The sequence below is a fragment of the Camelus dromedarius genome, chromosome 3 (genome assembly GCF_036321535.1).
Source record: "Camelus dromedarius isolate mCamDro1 chromosome 3, mCamDro1.pat, whole genome shotgun sequence".
In the NCBI taxonomy this organism is placed as follows: domain Eukaryota; kingdom Metazoa; phylum Chordata; class Mammalia; order Artiodactyla; family Camelidae; genus Camelus; species Camelus dromedarius.
This window is the reverse complement of record NC_087438.1, coordinates 55,897,874-55,919,815: the sequence shown is the minus strand read 5'-3', so window position 1 is coordinate 55,919,815 and position 21,942 is coordinate 55,897,874. Positions and strand designations below refer to the sequence as shown.

General features: G+C 38.3%; 1 long non-coding RNA gene across 1 annotated transcript in view; it reads right to left on the bottom strand.

Moving 5' to 3' along the window:
* Positions 1-8,099: 8,099 nt before the first annotated feature.
* The window catches only part of LOC116151962 (uncharacterized), a 57,145-nt gene continuing 43,302 nt past the window's right edge, over positions 8,100-21,942 (bottom strand). Inside the window, exon 4 of the long non-coding RNA XR_004135555.2 lies at positions 8,100-8,302. This is a non-coding gene — a long non-coding RNA (uncharacterized LOC116151962). The remainder of the gene's footprint in view (positions 8,303-21,942) is intronic.

Sequence of the window (21,942 nt, the reverse complement as noted above, 5' to 3'; positions counted from 1 at the left end):
AAACCAAGACTCCCAGAGCCAATTTAATCGCACTTCTGCCGACTGTGTAGTCCCCGGTGAGCAGAGCTACTTTTCCTTTATCATGTGATTCCCTACTTCACTTTTTCAGTCTTAATGTTCCCACATACAGCCTCATCCACAAGAACCTATCACAGCTAGGTACTTGATTATTTTAAAAATCCACCTTAATTTAATTATTTTTGGAAAAGCAAAACTTATATTTAAAATAATACATATAATTGGACAAGAGAGGCCTACCTTAAACTGTTTCCATCTCAATCTTGAAATATATTTTATTTATATTGAAATTTTTTCTCCAAGGTATATTAGAATTTTCTCATGAACTATGATAGAAACATACTGAAGACTGATTTTGATTTACTTTTTCCGATTAACTCGTACCACTTGGTAATGCTGGATGTTCAAAAACACTGTTGCTGAAGCCAGAACACATGAGTTGAAGTAATGATGTTTTTGCCCATTCACCGACATGTGTCTTCAAGAAAGCAGGCATGCAGTCACTGAGGAGTTGGGGCTCCAACATATAAATTGGGGGGGGGGCCACAATTCAGTCCATAACAACATATAATCCAGATGTTTAGCATTTTTAACCAATGTCACCACAAAATTCCTCCCTCCTAATTAGCCCACATTCCTGTAGCCGCATTAGTCACTGGAAGAACAGTTTAATAGCACTCTGAAAAAATAAATTCCTAAATCCTAATTTCCTTTAAAAATAGCATTTTCAGGTAGAACCAACTTACCGTAATCATAACTCTGCTCTAATATTTGCTTATATCCTACCGAAGCGCTTCTTACAGGAGAGGGAGCTGGGCTGAGGCGGGGCCACAGCCGGTAGATTGTTACATAATAATTAGAATTCTCAGGAAGCTTTCTCAAAATATACCTGTCTTTCCCACTGACCTCTCCAACTGTGAAATTCTGTACGTGGCTATCTGTAGGCACTGTTAAAAGATCTTCCCAGATTTCTCTCATGCCTTCACTCTCCTTTCAGAAAATTATACGACAAATACTTTCCTGACAGACCAGCCGGCTGCCAGAGCACATCACCCTCCTCTTCTCCGTGGAGAATAACAAGCATGGTTATTTAGAGTTTTCTAGCAATTGAACCAGATTCCTCTTTTTTTCTCCAAGTCTACTGAACCAAGTTATTTTGCGGAAAGTTTTTTGAGAACAAGTAAGATGGTATCTGATATACTGATGCCATTTAATTTTATAATTACTTCTAAACAATAACTACCTTACTCCATCTAGTAGTTGTAGTTAGTTTTCCACTACTGTTACAAGGTCTCTTGGTTCCTTTTCAAAGCACATTAAGTTAAAAAAAAGAAAAGAAAAATAAAAGCACATTAAGGGTATGTAATTCTAGAAAAGCAATCTGAATGAAAAGTGCACTGGCCATGTTAACAAGTCAAAATTATAATGATGCAAAAAGAACAGCAAAAGGGGAAAAAATGTTGGCTGGGACTTGGAGAGGAAATTATGTACTGTTCAATATAATAAATAAGTTATAAAGTTAACTTTGAAAAATAGATACACTAGTTTATGTATAAAGTCAGTGGAGCTAGCTGTTATTGACTTCTAAAACCTGATATTAAAATTTCAGGAACTTGACTAGCCAGTTGTTAAATCTTTGGCAGCTTGAAATTGATGAATGTGGAAGTATTTACATCACAAAAATCAGCAAATTCTACAAATCAGGACTTTTTCCCAAAAGAGCTAGTGCTTCAACGTTTACCAGCAAACCACCACAATATTCAGTGACATTTACTTAGCCACATTTATCACTTTAATTATAAGCAGGCCACATGTGAACATCAGACTTCTTTCCTTTCCTCTTCATCTATCAACTCCCAGTTCATCCATACCAAACTTTTTTTTTTTTTAAAAGGAGGAAAAACCTAAGTGACAAGCACATTGGCTCGGCAGGAGTACTCTTATTTTGAAGTAGCAACATATCTCTGCAGTCCTCCCACAAAGAGATAGGTGCACCCTATGGGATTTCTCTATCTTAAAGTCTAAGTCTGTAGCTGCTCTGCATAAACCAACTCCTACATGGTTGTCTGTGAATATTGTGTACAGCACATTGTATTCTGTAAGTCAGTGATTCTTAAATGGTAAGAGACCTAGGAATTATTCAGGGTCATTCAAAAATAGTCAGATTCTTGAGACACACAGAGAAACCTATGCCGCAAAGCCAGGGTAGGATCTAGGAATCAGACATTTAAAGAATCCCAGGAGACTGTCCTCCCAGGCGTCCTCAGCCTACACCGATGAAGCATTGCCATAAGGTTGTGTTTGGGGTGGTGGCAGAGCATGTGCAGGCATCTGGCCACCCTGCCAAGAATTACTTTGAACCCACCTACTCAAAGAAGCAGTATCTGTCCAGTCTCTCCAGGTCATGCTTACGTCTCAATACCCACCTCTTCCTGGAGCCCCGATCAAGTTAACTCATCCTCTAATTTGTCCAGATAATTTTATCCTAGCACTTTTCCTCTCCAGATTGTACATTTTACTTGCCACTTGACTGCTGTTGAACAACTACTGCTGGTTTTCTTGGCGAGGGATCAGATTTTTGTGTCCAGCTTCTAAGCAGATGCAGGACTTTGCTGGGTTGGGACTTCCCTGAAGGTCACACAACTTCTGTTCAAAGTCACGCTTCCCAGTGTGTGACCTTCTCCTGGGAGCACCTCAGAGATACTGAATAAGAAATTTAAAGGCTTTTGAATACATTTAGGGCCCTCCTTGTGTCTCTGCCAAGGAGGAGAAAAGGAATTTAAACTATTTACCATCATCCTTTATTATCTACATGGTTAACATTTGCCTAACAACTTCAGAGACACTCAGTAGCTGACCAAGCTCATCTTTTTGCTTATTGGAGTTCTGAGATGGTACTGGGACACTGTTCTGTGCCAGGACTAGACCTAGTTCTCAGAGACATGGTTTATGATTTCTTCATTCAGTTAAAGTAAGGGGCTCTTTGTATTGGCCACTACCCTAGGCATTCCCTAAATGTTCTCTTGTAAGGGATTTCCAGCACACACAATTTGGTAACATATATTTCTAAATTTTAACCTTTTTTCCCTACATCACACCTTCTCTGAACAAAGTGAATTCCTCCATGCACCCCACGGCCCATGCCTCACACCCCACAGAGGAACTCTTCCATCTCCCAGGCCACACAGGGGCAGGTAGATGTGAAATCACCTACTGCAGAAAGATCAACAAAGACTGAGTACAATGCAAGAGGCAGAGGTTCGGAGGCTTATGGCAGAGGAAGTTTTCCTCTGGCAGAGTCTGTAGAAGCAACCAGTTAGGAGGAAGGAATAAAAAGATGGGGAGGTACCACATAGAAGGGAGAAGACACCGGAGAAACCCTGAGCCCCTGGGAGCTCACATTTCTGGAAACTCACTCTGTGTGCAGTTGTTCTCTTTTGAGACCCACTCCCTGAGCGGTCAGCCAGTTGTCCACGTTTCTTTTGGCTTGTTGGCTTGTACTGACTTTGATCTAGACCACACAGAGCCAGCCCACAGTGCAGACCAGCCTCTCCACCAGCTTCTCAACCTGCTAGCTGTTGATGAGCCACAGGTAGAAAGCTCAGGACACTTGGAAGCTTTCAGAAGAGAGGATAAGGGGCTGTTAGATGCTTAGAAAACCTGTGAGTTAAAAGATGAAGAGAAAGCGCTGCTCTCTGACCAACAGTACCAGGCTAGAAGTACAGCACCTTTGTAAGACTGCAGAGAAGTGGCCCTTCTGAGTGAACAAATATTAAAAGGCACCACAGCTGGACAGAGAGATTACAGAAAGATGCCTCATCAAGGGAGACGAATTATAAAACAGCATAAAAGTGCAAGCCAGCGCAGCATGGGCTCTACTTCAAGCACAGCCTGTACAAGCACACCCAGCACACGGGCCACGGCGGCGCTCACGAAAACTGGTGGGGATGCACCCGTCCACCCAGTGGCACGGACTGCGGGCTACGTGGCTTTTAACTCTGAAGACTTGGGTCAGGCATTATCTGACCTTACCAGACAGGGCCAAAACTCTGTTCCCCAAAATATTGAGGAAAACTATTATAACTAAAACTATTATAACTAAAACTATTATATGGAGATGACCTGTCTGTGTGTCTGTTTTTGCCTCTAAACTGTCAACTCATCAAAGACAGAAACCACAAAGAACAGATCTTGGGACCTCTAACACCTAGCATTGTGCCCGCTACATAGTAGGATCTCAATAATGTTTACCTGTCTATCCCTTGCAAAGCCATGGCATATTTACAATAGCATTTGCCCTTCTGTTAAGCACTTCCACATAGAGGAGGAAAGGGGAAGATGTGGAGACATCAGTAGCACACAGATACTCCACTCCACTCGACAGATTCAGTGAGGAGCCTTTTTTAATTAGGCAAGTATAAATGGCATTGTTTTGAATTACTAATTCACCCTGCCTCTCCTTTAACCTCAGTACATACTCAGGTAGATTCTTAAAAATAAACTCTTCCAACCTTAACGCATTTTGTGAAGTTATGTTTCAGTTTATTATTTGGAAATATTATGAAAGGTACTAACTAGCTAACGGTGATTCTTTTAATCTATTTACTATGTACATTCAGAGCCTCTGATAATTTTTTTTCTAAAGTACATAAAGTATCATCACCACAATGGGTGGGATTGTACTGCAATTGTGGGAACAACAACCTGCAGATTAAATTTTTAGATTCATAATGTAGAATACAGCAGTCATTAAATGAACAATTTGGAAAAGCATTATTGTGTATTTTCCCAAAAAAGATATGTGTTAGGAATTCTTAATTATAGCATACTTTGAAACCTCATGATCTGCTAGAGTCTATAAAGCTAGGTATGTGTAGAACTCAGGACTGTTCTGACATTTTCATAGTGTTTTCAGTTTTTGTAAGTAGTCATTTATGTCAAAAGGTAATAAAGCATAAAAGCAGGGCTGTGGTGGCAGTGATTTCATAAAACTGCCTCAACAATGAGATTAGTAATATACTGCACTGTTTGATAACACAGCATATCTTTTTCAGATGTTATCTAAATGCAACTTTCAAAACCCTGAGGGAAAAGACATTACATTTTAATTTTATGGGTGAACTACAGTAGGTTTAGTATACATTAATTGAAATTCCTGTGTGCTTGGTCAACATGATAGCCAATGATTACCCAGACTTATATTTTTAAACTTGTCTTTACCTTATCTTCATAAACTTAGGAAAGAATAGAAACAAATTAAGTATATGAGCAAAAATGTAGCTATAAAAATGATCATCAGAATATTGCTTATATAAGATAAATGGAAAATACCATACATGTCTTTAAATAGCACACAGGTTACATAAATTATGGTACAGCCATACAACAGAATATACTATGCATCCACAGAACAAATGCTGAGAAATGTATTTATCACCTCAAAGGGATGTAGACATTTTGTTGCTCAGTATAAAAGGTTAGTTTAAGAACGTATACACACTTGTAACAGTGAATAAACAGAAGCCTCAATTAAAGTAAGGAGGCTAGAAGAGGGAGCTCTCCTGCCCTACCAAGACAGTAGAGGCCAACAGTTAAAGGAAGACTTTCTCTTCTAGTCTGGCAAGAGCTCAGCCAACAAGAGACCGTCACAACTCAGCCAATGAAGAGCCACTAAACCTTTAACTCTCAATTTCTCAATGGACCCTTTGTCTACTACAACCCTCCCAACTTCCTTTTCCCCTCTTTAAAAGAGTTCTCCTCTCCTTGTGATTTGCTAAGGCTTGCACGTGATTTGCTAAGGCTGCAGACCTTGAATTGCAACTCTTTTTTGATCTTGAGTAAACCCATTTTTGCTGGAGAAATAAATGGCAGTCTATTTATTTTAGGTCAACACTATAAACCTTGAAAATGTAAAAAATAGTAATATGCCTGACAAAATAGCACTAAGTTGTTTGATAGAAAGTGGAAAAATGTGTGTGCATTGATTTCCCAATCTGTTACAGCAGGTATTCAGTAAATGACATCTAAAGTTAACATTTTTTAAATGGCATTGTTTAAAAGATACCTCACTTTTATTTTAGAAGCTGTGGGCAAAATTATGCCTGAACAAACTGCATAAAAACTTTTTATTAACCCCTCTCTGAAACATTGTTTACTTTTATACTCACACCTTTTACAATTTTGAGTATTTTCTTTTGATGTTTGTAATTCAACTGAAGATAATGTTGTAGTGATATGCCAGTACACACATCCTGCTAAAACTCTGGTCATGATGCAATTAAACAAACCAAAAGACAAAATAGTTGAAAAAATTGATTGTAACTGTATGCAGAAATAGACTGAGCTTCAAACTGGGCATGAAAGAAGTTACAGGACGCAGGACTTGAGGTCCTGAAAGGTGTGCAGAATGGGGACATTGAGAAGTTTGAAGGCTGTTTACATAGGGAGTAGAGACAAGAAACAGCTCTGCTAGCAGGAGCCAAATGCTTCTGCCTTTCACTCGAGTAAGAAATGCCTCAATTCATTGATTCTGCTCCGGTTTGGGGTGGAGGGGAAAGACGAGTCCGAAGAGTACCAGTGAGAGAGCAGAGATAAAGGGAAAGCAAAGCCAGAAAACAAGTAGATAAATCCATGAAAGCAAATCCCTACATCCGCTGCAATCCATGGAAAAGTGAATGAAACAGCGTGGCTGAAGTGAAGCATCATCCCAAAGTGTAGGGAAGACGGTAAATGGACAGGTAAGTTGGGATTAGAACACGGAAGGCACTGAAGCTAAGCAATGCAGTCATTGTAACACGTATGAATAACCACGGCTGAGTTTTAAGCTGGACTTTAAAAAAAATTAAATGGTGTGAAATGAACTAGAAGTACCAAAGAGGAAGAGGAAAACCACCTCTCATAACAGCCTGTTACATTCAAGGCACAGTGGTCAGTAGTTTCTCCTCTAACATCCGTAACAACTTGATGGGGCACACACTATAATTTTCATTATACAGATGAGGAAATTAGGGCTCGACAGTCATGTTCTCTCTTTCATCCTGATGTCACTAATTTGAGCGTTCTCTTTTTTTATTTGTCATTCTAGGAACAAAGGTTTATAGACTCGATGTTTTCATAAAACCAACTTTTGGTTTTATTCATTTTCTTTAATGTTTTCTATTCTCTATTTCATTTCATTTCAATCATTACTATTTCCTTCCTTCTGTTTAGTTTGGGTTTGTTTTATAGTTCTTTTACAGCTTCTTAAGATTAAAAGTTTAGGTTATTGATCTAAGATTTTTTTTCTTTCTTTGTATGGGTATTTACAGCATTGATTACCCTCAAAGCACTGTTTTAACTGCATCACATGTTTTAGCATGTTACGTTTTGTTTTCATTCATCTTTAATGAAATTTCACTTGTGATTTCATCTTTGACCCTTCTATAACAGCTTTGTTTAATCCCCACATATTTGTGAATTTTCAAAGTTTCATTCTCTTATTGATTTCTAATGTAATTCTATTGTGGTCTAGACAAAGACATCAAAAGAAAACTGCAGGCCAACATTCCTTATGAATCACAAAAATCCTCAGTGCAGTATTAGCAAACTGAATCCAACAACATATAAAAAGGATTAGACACTATGACCAAGTAAGACATAGCCCAGGAATGAAATAAATAGCCTTGATATCACAAAATCAATTAGTGTGATACAACATATCAACAGAGTAAACAGAAAAACACATGATCATCAATGCATCAATCCATCAATGCAGAAAAGTCATTTGACAAAATCCAGTAAGCTTTCATGATGAAAAACACTCAACAAACTAGGAAGAGAAGGGAGCTTCCTCAACCTGATAAGGGCATCTACAAAAAAAACCCAAAGCCAACATCATACTTAATGGGGAAAGACTAAATAAAGTTTGTCCTCCTAAATTCACAAACAAGACAAGGATTCCACTCTTACCACTTCCACTCAACATTGTACCAGAGGTTCTAGTCACAGCAATTAGGCAGAAAAAGAAATAAAATGCATTCATATTGGAAAGCAAAAAGTAAAACTATCTTTACTCACTGATGCCGTGATCTTGTATTTGAAAAAAGGCTCCAAGCTCATTCCGTTTGTTGGCACAATGCAGGTCCTTGCCATTGTAGGACTGAGGTTCCTGCTGACTCTCAGCCAGGGGCCAGTTTCATCTCCTAGGGACCTTCTTCATTCCTTGCCATGGGACCTCCTCCAATTTTCGAGCCAGCGATAGTGCATCAAATCTTTCTCAGGCTTTGAATCTCTTGACTTCCTCCTGCTGGGAAAAAAAACCAAAAAACTCTGCTTTTTTAAAGGACTCTAGTGATTAGCTCAGGTCGACTAAGACAATCTCAAAGTCAACTGATTTGGTACTTAAAACTACATCAGCAAAATCCCTTCACAGCCAGACTGAAATTACTGCTTACTTGAGTAACTGGGAAAAGATAACACATACAGCAACAGCCGAGAATGTGGGGAGGCAGGGGCATCCTGGAATTCCGTCTAGCACAACACCCTTTTAACAAACCGGTTAAACTGTTACAGCATTAGTAACTACATGTTTAAGAAATATATCAGTACAAGAACAGATAAAATGAATGCCAAGCTGTATGGCAGGTGTGCAAAGGTAGAGAACTCATCACTGCTCCTGAGTTTATTGCCAGAGCATAGCATAGGCAAGTGTGGCTAGAACCTAGTGCAAAGTGGAAGGTAACAAGTGAAACTGCACAGATAGGTAGAGACCAGAACTCTTATGCCACGTTGAAGAGATTAAGCTTTTTCTGTGGGCTCTGGACAGAAGGGAAAACACAGTTAAATTTCCTTGTGCAGAGATTACTCAGATAACAGTGCAGAGGATGGACTCTGCAGCCTGACTGCCTGAGTTTACATCTTGCCTCCACTCATTACCAGCTCTGTGACCAACTTATTTAACTACTATGTGCCTCAATGATCTCATCTATAAAAAGCAGATAATCTGAATACCTGCTTTGGAGGCTCATCTTGGGAATTAAATAAGTTAAGCACTTAGAACAGAGATTGATATGTAATAACCCCTGTTTAAAGGTTTGTTATAATCAACATTATTAAAAAGGTAAGAATGGAGAGCATTTATTTTTTATTGAAGTATAGTTGATTTACAATGTTGTGTTAGTTTCTAGTGTACAGAATAGTGATTCAGTTATACATATGTATGTTCCTTTTCATATTCTTTTTTATTATAGGTTATTACAAGATATTAAATGTAATTTCTCTGCACTATACAGTAGGACCTTGTTGTTTATCTATGTTATGTACAGTAGTTTGTATCTGCTAATCCCAAAATCCTAATTTATCTCTTCCCCACCCTTCCCTCTTTGGTAAGTTTGTTTTCTATGTCTGTGAGTCTATTTCTGTTTTGTAAATAAGTTCATTTGTATCATATTTTTAGATTCCATATGTAAGTGATATCATATGTTTGTCCTTCTCTGACTTATTTCACTTAGTATGATAATCTCTAGGTCCATCCATGTTGCTGCAAATGGCATTTTTTATTTTTTTTTATGGCTGCGTAGTGAGAATAGAGAGCATTCAGAAGTCTATTGAAAAAAATAAGAACACAACAACTCACATCAGCAAAGACTCAGGCTTGTAGATCAAAATAAGAAATTCTAGAAAGCAAATCTGACTGGACTTTGATAGGGGTAAAGATTCAAGAGCAGCTAAGAACGCTCCCTAGGCTTTCAGAGTCGGTGAAGGGCAGATGGTAATTCCTAAGCCAAGGCAGGAAATAAAGAATGTGTTTGTGATGGGGCTGCCTTAGGTGGAGATGTTACTTTGGACATACGGTCAGACATATGTCTGAAAATTACAGTCTCAACTCTGGAGATTCAGATCTAAGAGTGACTGATACATGGATGGTAGATAAACGAGACCATCCAAGAAGAGTATGTAAAACGGAAAGAGCAACAAACCAAGGACTGAAAACCGGAAACACAAAAGGATAGCAGAAAAGGAAAAAACTGCAAAACAAAGTAGCAGTGAGTGCTTAGAGATTTGGGAGAACAATGAGAGAATATTCTCATGAAAGCAAAGAGAATAAATAATTTGAAAAACCTGCCATGTGGGCAACAGTACCAAGGTAGCATATAAGGACCGAACAGCATCCACTGGTTCTAAGGCTGACACTGTGGACGCCGTTAGTACCCCGAGGAGAACAGGAAAGTGGATGAGGCAGAAGCCAGCCTTACAGGTGGTCGAGCAGGAAAAGTGAAGGAGAAAAGCTACTCTCAGAAGATTTTCTAATGTTGAAGGAAAGAAGCAATTGTCAGAAAATTCTCAAGTAAAATTTCTAAAGAGTGACAGAGTTTAGACCCAAAAAAAAGCCAGCTGTAATATGCGACAGAAGTTCAAAAGGTTGAGTACTTAATTAGTCTGCCCAGAATGGCTTGTTAAGTAAATCACCCAGGGTGGAGTAGTTAAAATTCTCCCTGATTACAGTTCACAGCAGTTCTCTTTTAATTTAGTTATGAGGTAGCATTAACTCCATGTACATAAACCACCTATGACGCAAATCTTCCAGGAGGAAAATGGGCTCAATAAAGGATGACTTTAGTCAGAGATCAAAGGTTTCCTTTTCCCCATACTTTTGACAATGAGGCACTTACTTCCAGATGCAATTTGGAGCCCTAAGGGGGTTTTGTTTTTGTATAATTACCCATATTTAGCTAGAAAGATGTCAAAACTGGAATCTCCAAATATGGTTCAAGAATTTCTGGGTCCTTTTTAACTTGGAGATCATTCCAGCCCAGACCAGATCAGCCCAGGCTTGGGGGCTGCACCCTGAGGTTTACAGCTGACATTCACCCCGTGTCTGTGGACACAGCTTGGGTTATGCTCTCTTGCTGCTCATTTAACCCTCACATCGCCTGGCAGTCAGGAGCCACTTTAATCTTCACCTTATAGCAGATGAAATTTCAGTTTACAAAGGTTAGATAACCTGCCTGAGGACACTGCAGGGGTTAGCAGTGAGGAGTGCCCAGATGTGAATATGAACAGCCACAATCAGTACATGGCGGTGGGTTCATCCTCTGGCTTTTCTTCTCCTTGTACACCATTCATTTATTCAGTGGAGGCAAAGTTAAGAAAACAAGCAGCCAAGGATTCAAATTCTTAGTGATTCAGGAGCCTGACTGTTTATTGTGGGACTCAGTCATGAATTACTTTCCTACCTTCTTTCCTGAGTTTGCCTTCTACCCACTATGGAATCCGGGATCACCTTTACCAGAGAGGAAGGAGAAAATAGAAAAGGTAAACGCCATACAAGAAAGTCAGCAAACAGGAAAAAACCCCTTCAGTCTCCCTGTGTTTCTCTTGTATTCTCACACTGCTGACACACCCATACAGAACACTTCACCTCCAGTCACCGGATGTGCAGAGGTCTCCTCCACACCAACATCCGGCACCCAGTGCAACTGTGGTTGTGGGTTGCCGAGGGTGGGGAGGCTTTCCCACAGGTCAACAAGCGATGCTCAGGACACCAGCAGAGTATCCTACTGCTCAACTCAATTTTGACACTATCTTCCCAAGGAGAGCATCAGATTCCACAAGGTTGAGGGGTCAGCCCTACAAGACTGCTTCTCTCCTCCCACTTCCAACAGGTGGTTATCTGGGCTTCTGACCCACCGACTACAGATTGGAGGTCCCTGTGACCCTCTCCTTGTACTTCATACTCCAGTCCCAAGTCCAAGTTGTTATCTGTACTTCTGACCGACTAGAAATCAGTTTCCCACAACCCTCTCCTTGGGCTCAATTAATTTGCTAGAGCATCTCACAGAACTCAGAAACTTTCACTTACTAGCTTACTGGTTTATTTTAAAAGGATGTAACTCAGGAAGAGCGTGGCTGAAGAGATGCATAGGGCAAGGGACGGGAGAAGGGCAGGGAACTCCTGTGCCCTCTCAGAACGTGCCAGTCTTCCCAAACTCCACGTGTTCACCAACCTGAATGCTCCCCAAGTTCCCTCCTTTGGGAATCTTATGGAAGCTTTGTTGCAAAGACATCACCGACTAAATCACTGGCCGTTGGCAACTGATTCAACCTCCAGCCCCTCTCCCCTCCCAGGAGGTCAGGGATGGGACTGAGATTTCCGACCCTCTGATCACAGGGTAGGCTCCACCGACAACCAGACCCCATCCTTAGGTGTGGTCCAAAAAGTCACCTTCACCTCTCTTGTCACTTGGGAAACTCCAAGGGTTTTAAGAGCTCTGTGCCAGAAACAGGACCAAGAGAAATATGTACTGCTTATTATAAATCACAGTCCAAATAAAATCTCCCACCTCTTCCCTGTTTCCTGGCTTAGGTGAGAGGGCAAATGGTGAGTCCACTAGCCAGGGTATCTCTTCTGAAAAGATCTCCTTGCCTTAACGGACTTTGGGTTGCTAAGCATCTCCCCTCCCTCACCCCGATTTGTATCCTTTCCATCACTGCTTCTCAAACTCTGACCCAGTCATCTTACCCATTCCGTATTCCAAATAAATAATATATTGAAAGTCCATGTTCCCCACATTCTTCCAGGCTTCAGGAATATTTCATTTTTTCTTAAATTTTGCACCAATGACCTTTTAGCTAATAGAGTTTAATCTCTTTCCTGCTTAACCTCCTTAGAGGAGCAGCTTCTACTCCTTACCTGAAGCTTACCAGATCTTTTTAGGTTTTTTTTTTTTCTCATTCTCAAATTTTTAAGTGAAAAATCCCTGCCTATTCAACAAAATGACAGCACATCATATGTCATTCTACTGATCAAAGTTTATGTTACTTTTCACGTAATAACTCCTAATTTAGAAGTCTTGCCCCAGAAAGGGGGTAGTATATCTTTTTTGTTTTTACAACAACCAGAATAAATCAGTTTAAATGGCCCTTCTAGAGATGCTTTACGAACAACAACAAAACAACTCCAATGATGGGGACTCCAAATACTGCAGCTTCCAGGTGGGAGCTATTTTTGAACAGACCTGTCCCTTGCTGTCCCTCAAATTATACCATTAATTGCCTCCCACTCTGTTTATAAGTAGGATCATCCCAGCTGAAAGGAATTCAATACCATTCCTTATTAATAGATCTGGAGAAAGATTTATGAGGAGGAATATATAAATTAGGGTAGGAAACATTTTTCTCTCAAGTGTCAGTGTCATTCAAAGACTCAATTAAAGACACCCTGGATATGAAACCTAATTTTAGTTAAGAAGTTTTTGCTCTTTTCTATTTTTATTAAAATAAACTTTTAAAATAAGCTTTATTTTTAAAATGCTTGTCAAACATTTGTCAATAACTTACTACATGCTATGTGTTAAAGATAAAGCAGTGAACAAAATGGACTTAGTTTCTGCCCGAGGGTAACAAACTCCACCAAGGAAGACAGCAAACAAGTGGTAACTATGATGTAAAGGGGTTCAGGAGGCTAAGGGAGTAAACAACAGAAAAGCTAAAGCTGTGATTCTTAAGAAGAAAAATTTAGATCTCATTCACTTCCAAATCTATTACATTTTCCATCGTTTATCATTCCTCATATGAAAAATACCCTAAGAAACCAATGGGAGCAAAAGAGAGCTTAATTCTGGCCCCTTTCTGTTTCTTTTTCATATGTAACTGCACTCAATTTCTAAAAATGGTTAGACTGTGGTTGGCAGTAATCTTATAATGATAACAGTTTAATCCAGCTTAAAATAGAATTTTACAGAGATTGAAATTCTAATGCAGCACAAGCGGAAGTCTTTCAAGATTTTGGCGGATCAAGTGGGTAACTTTTCCCAAAATCTATTCCTCAAGTCCAAATGAAAAACAGAAGTGATTACAGCCCCTTTTATCAACGTGCTGGTAAACACTTTAAAGGAAGAGAGAATAATAAGATATCTCTGCGAAAAACCAAAAAAAATTTATCTAGCAAGGCAATTAAGATTCTAAAATTACTGCCCAACTGTAATTTGTCCAAGCATCAAAGATTCATAGCTATAAACCTTTCCTCAACAGGACATGTGTTCTGTTGGGCAGGAGAATGCAAAGATCTTTATGGAGAATCATTTTACCAATACATAAAGTACAAGTCCATCTACGCATGTGGCCTCAATACTACAGAATTACCATAATGCACTCTTTTCCATTTCCTATTACAAATTTTTTAAAAATCAATGATTATTTCCACTGTCTTCATGACAACTGAATAATTTAATAACCTCAACAATTGCTGATGAGTATTTTGATGTAAGAACACAAACTAAAAGATTTATTAAAGTATTAAGAATAGATTAGTGTTATCTTATCTTATTGGTCAATTACTTGTGGTAGCTCATTCCACGTTTTAGAGTAAAATCTGCTTCATCTTGAAATGAAAACAACAAAGCCTTAGCCAAAATCATCATCCTATCAAAACAACAAACATGGACTGCATCAAATTATTCCTTCCCTAGAGTAATGGGGCAAGTAAAGAAAAGGATGGAAATTACAGGCATGAGTCTATTATTTTTCTTAGTCTTTGATAATATCAGCATACAGGAAGATTACAGGCATTAAAATTGAGTATTTTATTATTTAAGAGTCTTCTCTTTTTGTCTAAACCCTAAGGGAAAAGATATCTTTTGACAGCTAGAACTTTGAAGAATCAGTGAGACAAAATATGCTTCAGGTTTAATTATCAACAAAAAAAGGTGCTAGAAAAGAGTCATTCTCATACTTAACTTTTAAAAGGAGAATCACAAATGATATACATATTTTACACTGAAGTGAAAATAATGCTATGAACCTTAATTTCACTTCAAATTATGTAGTTGATTAAAACAATTTCATGATTTTTAATAGCAGAATTACAAAACAGAAAATATTACCATTAAAAAAGATTGAAAGAAAATTAGTTATTTAATATCAGTAGCGGTGACGCAGCCTGCATGACAATCTAAGCGGCAGAAATGACGCTTTAATCTTATTAAAGAGCCAGGCATGCACTCCTGATGCACTGAATTATTTTACCTGAAAACTTTTATTTATCCCCTTCTATGCAGAAGTAGATAATACTGGGACACATTTTGAAATAAATAACATGCATTAAAAGCACCCTAATTTGTGTTTTTAAGTGGCTTCTAGGACTATACATTTTCATTCAGTATGGGATCTCACAGAAGTTCAGTATTAGCTTCTTAAATTATCTACAGGCATTAAAAATGGAAATTCAGCCAGTGGTTGCCGGGGTGAAGTGGAAGGAGGGACGAGTAAGTGGAACACAGAGGATTTTTAGGGCAGTGAAAATATTCTATATGATACTAAAATGGCAGACACACGTCATTATATATTTGTCCAAACCCACAGAATGTACACCACCAAGAGTGAACCCTATTGTAAGCTATGGACTTTGGGTGATAACAAGATGTCAATGTAGGTTCATCAATTGTAACAAATGTATGACTCTGGTGGGGGCTTTGGATATTGGGGGGAGGCTATGCATGTGTAGAGGCAGCGGGTATTTGAGAAATCTCTATACCTTCCTCTCAATTTTGCTGTGAACTTAAACTGCTCTAAAAAAAATTGTCTTTAAAGAAAACTGAATCTCAATAAGGCAATGAACACTGTTTGTTGGCTTGTTTTTTTTTGTTTTGTTTTGGTTTTTTTTTTTACAAATATTCCATTTGAGGGGGGAGGCTTCTGACCTCTGCACACAATTCTCATTGTAGGACTCAATAAGTCTGACTCAAGTAACACAAAGCTTTTATCCACAAGAAAATCTACAAAGTGATCAAACCATAATACAAAATTATAAAGTATAGTTTTTGGTCTACAAATATTTGTCTATTACTTTATGGGTCTAGACATACAGAAACAGAGCATAATGACTGTCTACAAAAGTGGAGTACAAAATTCCACCCCAGAGACCTAGCTGCTTAAGCAACTTTCATGTATAGTAACTTAGTAATCAAAAAAATGTATTTTAGGACTTGCCAGAGTCTAATGAACAACTATATTCACTCAACTTGATCCAAAGGTAGTTTCAACAGCCTCCAAACAATGCAGTTAATTCAAAGAGTAAAGATTATCACTCTTGGGCCAAGTATAGCACAGCAATGTAGATTTTAACATGTAGGTCACAAAACTAAATACACGTCTCAGTTTTTTTCAGCAAGCCTTATCCAGAAAAAAAAAAAAAAAAAAAAGCTTTTGATGAAGCAAGTGCTACATTCAGAGCTATGACAGAAGAAAATGGTACTGTAAGCATGCAGAAACGGACCCCTCCGAAGGATGGCTGAGTCAGGGAGGAACCAGGATGCTACTGCAGAAGAGTAGGGATCAAATAAGAAAGGGATTTGCAAAATGAAAAAGAGGTGACAGGTGTGAGAAACACTTTCGACTTCCCTCCAGAGTCAACAGACTCCTCACAGGGTAATTTTCAACCAGTAAGAAAAATGAAGCATTTGTGTTGCAAGACATTAAGATACTGAGGAAAGAAACTAAGAGAGAAGAACTAAAGACCATAAAAATGAGTCAAGTTGGGTTTTAAGTCAACACATATTGGCTATTTTTTTACAGAAGATAAACCTGAAAAGTTCAACTAGAAATCACTTTTCCATTTCTCCCTGCTAGCATGCTTTCTCTATGGTTTCGATGTGATTCTATTCAGCAAACTGTTCTCTACCCCTGAAAGTGCAAGGCACTGTGCTTGGGGTGGGGTGGGAGGCAACACTGAAGATTTAAGAATCAATTAGACGTGAATAAGCATGTGCTCATATATAATGAGAGAGAGAGAGATATATACCTAACTAATGAGTTGAACTGTGCCAAGTTCCATGATGGAGATATAAGGTAATAAAATGGAGAGGAAGGAATAATTAATTCTTAGCTGTGTTCTAGAAGTACATTAATTACGCTGCATCCCAAGTACTAGTCCAATTTGCAGAAATAGGTGGCTAAGACAATTCACAGACTTAGGTTACCAGAGTGACTTTGGGGATAACCCTTAATCTCAACAGACTCAGTTTACCTATCCAAAAAGTAAAGGATTGATTTAGATTGTTTTAGCTTACTTTTCATTCTAAAACCTTTCTATTTCTATTTAAGTGTTATTGGAAAGAGGTAAGGAGAGTTATGAATAGAGAACATTAAATAACAGGGAAAGAAATTCCTAGAGATCACCAGATTCTCAAGTTACTGACACATTCCATGTACAAGCTGAGACAGAGTCACCTCAACTTTGCAAATTTTCAGAATTATTCATGTTCCCAAATTACCAGCCTTTAAGCTCAAAAGAGATCCAACACCAGGCATTTGCACCAGCAAACGAATATTCTCTAGCTGACATTTTGGGCAGGATTACTGAAGAACTGTGGTGCTTTCATCAACAAGGTTAGTAGCAATTAGACACAAAATTGAGAAATACTTCCTCTTTTTCCTTTCTTTGTTTACTCCTAAGCGTCTTCCTTCCAATTTAATCTTTCATGCCTTAATTTAGCCATATGTTGAAACAACCAGATAGTGGTTAAGAAAGAAGTGCAGATTTCCTATTTACAGTAGAATCAGCTGGCTGAGCTAGTCTGTGAAAGGAAGTGTGAGATCAATGCATGTGAGGCTACTTCCACATGCACTGTTCAAAGGCTCCTTCCAAAATCATTTACTTCCTTAGTACTTAAAATAAACAAGTGAGCTTTCTAATGACCTTAATGCAAAAAAGGGGGGGGAGGATACATATGTTACATGCATGTGTATATATATAGATAGATAGGTACATAAAACTATTTTAATTACTGCCTAGTGCCTGTCTAAAACTTAGATGTAAAGAAAGAATTAATTCTGTATTTCTAGTGATATTAGGGGAAAAAATAGATTTTACCTATCAAGTTTAGCATAGACTGGTATATAAAATTTCGAAGACATCCAGATGTTTATTCCAAACCATTTACATCAAAATTTACTAAGAGGCATGCTGTTCTAAGTATTTAGGTTAATATCCTCTTCTAGTCTTAGAACCATCTCTAAGCTTGGCACCTAACCAATCTTTCCGTTTTGAAATTCTCTTCATAGACTTCCAATACAATATATTCCTGTCTTTCCCTCCATCTTTCTGACAAATCTGAACTACCTTCCTTTACTTCCCAATAATCAGAGCCTACACTAGTCTCTCCTGAGTGGTCTTGCCCTATGTCAACCGTGATGCAATAGCTAATTCACCCCTTTTACCCTAAGAAGAACTCTGTATAAATCACTCCAGCCCAATTAGACTTGACATCCTTTTCTCTGAAGGTTATAAGGAAAAAAAAAGAGCAAGAAAATACAACAGGGACTACATTTACTGACAGTTATAATGGGCTTAAATTTAAAATAACTACAAATACAAGCGAAAAAAATCAATATTCAAGTGGCTGATACTGTAATTCTAAGACAATAACCTTATTTTGTCACTAACCTCAACCTAGTTTCTTCAAAGAGTAAAAATATTTTACCTTTGTTGATTATCATTTATACAATCACTCATCAGCCAAGCATGGAAGAAAAATATGCATTATGCTTCCTTTAATTCCATAAGAGCAATAAGAATGATACAAATTATTAATCAACCTCTGATGATTTACTATTTATGCCACAGGCTACCAGATGCAAAATACTTTGAACTAGCTTGTTCAATGACTAGCTTTCCTCATGTGTTCTTATTTTCTCTCCTGAATATAAAGGATGCCACCGTCATCCTCAGTAACAGCAATGAAGATTTTCTGATCAGCTTCTACCAGCAAGGCTGTGTGCTGGAAATTGAAGATGCAAAAATAGAATATCATCCCTTAGAGAGCTGACAGTACACTTGATTAAAAAAAAAAACTAAATACATGAAAATATAAATAAAATACAAGGCAGTATGAAACTGGTCAATGAGTGCTCTTAAGAGTAACACGGAGTTGTGAGAGAGGAAGAAGTTTCTTAACACCAGAACAATCAAAGACAGCACAAAGAAGTAGATAGGATTCTCTCCATTTGAGTGCTCCTGCGAAATAGAACCTGGTTAATAACCAAATAGACACCAATGTATTGATAAAAAATAAGGAAAGAGTTCAGGCATTCTGGACAAAAGAAACACACCAAGCGAACGACAGATTACGAGAGAGAGGTGCTGTGAAACCAAAACCAATCCAGCAGACAAGCTCGAGAACATGCAGGCACTTAACTTCTCAGGACCTGAGGGTATTTATCACTTGGTATGATATTCCTGTGGCCTCACTAGCTTCTGGAACAGCTCTGCTCTTAACATTTGAACAATTTATGGCCTAATTACTTCAATTGCCCTTTTGAAGAGTCTCTCTGCAGGACACTTTCTGAGTGAGAGAACAAAAAGTGGGCCCTTGGAAAGTCAACCCCACCTCATTGCATTAAAAGCAAAATAACCTTTTATCAAATGCTTTGTGACCATTTAGAATATTGCATTTGTATTTTAATCATGGAGTTTAACAGGAATATTGCCAGTGGGAAGGACTTAATTACTAATGATGTCTTTCTCATGGTTTTACCCACATTCCCAAGGGATGCTTTAATGAAGTTCTGAGCCGTCAAACAAGAAAGGTCAAATGGCTTTCCTCCCCACCCCCATTCTGCTACCTCAAAGCGCCCAGAGCTGCATCTTCTTCCCAGCAGATGTTCAACCAGGTAGGATATTAGCCTGAGGCAAAAATTCCAGGAAATACAAACTCACACGGAAGGAGTTCTCTGAAATTCAGTGGATAATAGAGCAGCCTCTTTTGAGTTTGGAAAGGAGATGAATTTAGGTAATCTTCATTTGAATAAAAATGTATATTCCATTAGAAGGGTAATATGCCAGGAGGAATACCACTCTGCTTGCAAATTTATTACATATTAAAGATTCATGATATTTTATATCGATATTTTTTAAATGTTGAAAATGTTCCTGCTATGTTTATACTATGCACATATTTAAGTTTTTATTAGGTTAGGCCAGATGAAATTGCTTTTTTCGGTAGGTCGAAAATGGTTGAATACTCCATTTTATCTAGTTCAACCCAATCACCCAAACTGCCTTACAATTAGCAAAAAAAAAAAAAAAATGCAGTTACATTTTATAACACCATTCTGACCTAGTTTTCATTCTCAAAAAATACTTTTACATTATGCTCGACAAGGTCTTTTCAAGATTTGCTGATATACATACATACATACTATACACACACACACACACACATTAACTCTAAATTAGTATTTGCTTTTCCAGAATCTTGATTTTCAACTTTAATTTCTAGGCTCTGTATCTGTAGCACTTAGCCAGGTAAATTAAAGTAAAACCTTACATGAATTTTAAGCACCTAAGTCATTTTAAAAATTAATATGGAAGAAAATATGTTTTTTCCTGAAACTTAAGAAAGCTGATCTCCTTGCCTCCTCCAAAACGAAAACAAAATACCTCATTATGCCATGAAAGACGTTTCTGAAACGGAGCAGGACCCTGCAGGGCCCTCCCAGCTGCAAATTATTTCTGTGTCCTCGTTTCTTGTTTGTAGGAAATAGGATTCACTTCGCCTTCTAAACCTTCCCAGAGTTCCAAAGGGCAGACTCAAATGGCAGCTAATCAGGGAAGGCAGGGTTTGCAGAAACAAAGGAGGCAGGTCAAGAAATAACTGCTGCAGCAGTGGGGCAGGGCTATCCTTAATATGTCTGAGTTCTTCTGCAGGAGCTAAGGCCCCGACCCAGGTGGAGGATGGTAACTTCAGGCTGAGCACGAGATTCCTGGAGCATGGCCCTATTACCTACCAGCAACCAGTCAGAAGAAAGGCACACACCTGGCAGCCCTCAAGCCTCATTTTGCCTATTAAAAAACTTCACCCTAGTTTAAAAAAAAAAGAAGTAAAATTCACCCCAAAAACCATCAGAGAGTTCAGGGTTTTGAGCACAAGCCACTGTTCTCCTTGCTCGGCCCTGCAATAAAAACTTTCTCTGCTCCAAACGCCAATGTTTGCATTTGTTTGGCCTCACTGTGCGTCAGGCACATGAACTTGCATTCAGTAACATTTCCACATAAATTATTAATGTTAATAATTAGAAGGAATCTTCATACATAGAAAACTCTTTTGATATGATTTTCCTTGAAAAGATATTTGGGTCTTCCAATATTTTCCTACAACTTACACCTTTGTAAAATTATTTAATCACAAAAATAGATTATTTATTTATTTACTTACTTGCTTTGATTTTTTTAACCAAAGGTTATTATAATGACTTTGCCCTTATGCATAATTATAATGACTGATCAAAGTAATGTATATCTCTATAAAGCAGTAAAAAGTTGTAAAAGGGAATTAACTAAACACAAAAATCTGTTTTAGAAGACTCTTAAAGCTAATTCCAGTGTAAATTTTAAATAATTAGTACACATGTGAACCCACAAATGAATGGAAATGTATATAATATCAATAAATGCATCAATATCAGTAAAATTAAACACATACTATTGCCTGGTTAAGTATTAAAATTAGTGTACTGAAGATCTTTTAACAAACACTAGTGTTGGGCTGCACCCCCGGCCCAGAGTCAGCAATTGAGACATCCATGGCTGAATGGATGAGGAAATCTTACATGTTGGAAGCCAGGTCCTGGAGCAACACACCATTGTGTGTGCGGCAGACAGTGGGCAGTAGGAGAGTGATGTCGGTCTCCGCTACGGGAGGAGGAGCAAATTACCAGTTATAGCGGGAATTGAAGTCACGTTGTCTCATCAGTTACCAGGGAAATCAGCAAAGGTGCACGCCCCTCATTGCCCCTTTGATAAGCTATCACGGTGGAGATAGTCTGATCTAAAGCTAGAACAATGACTACCTGGGGCTGGGGGGAAGTATGTTGTAAAGACTCAGCTGTGTGAGTAGGGAGGGTGTGGGTAAAGCAGGCACTGGTCGAGCAGGGGATGGACAGAGAGCA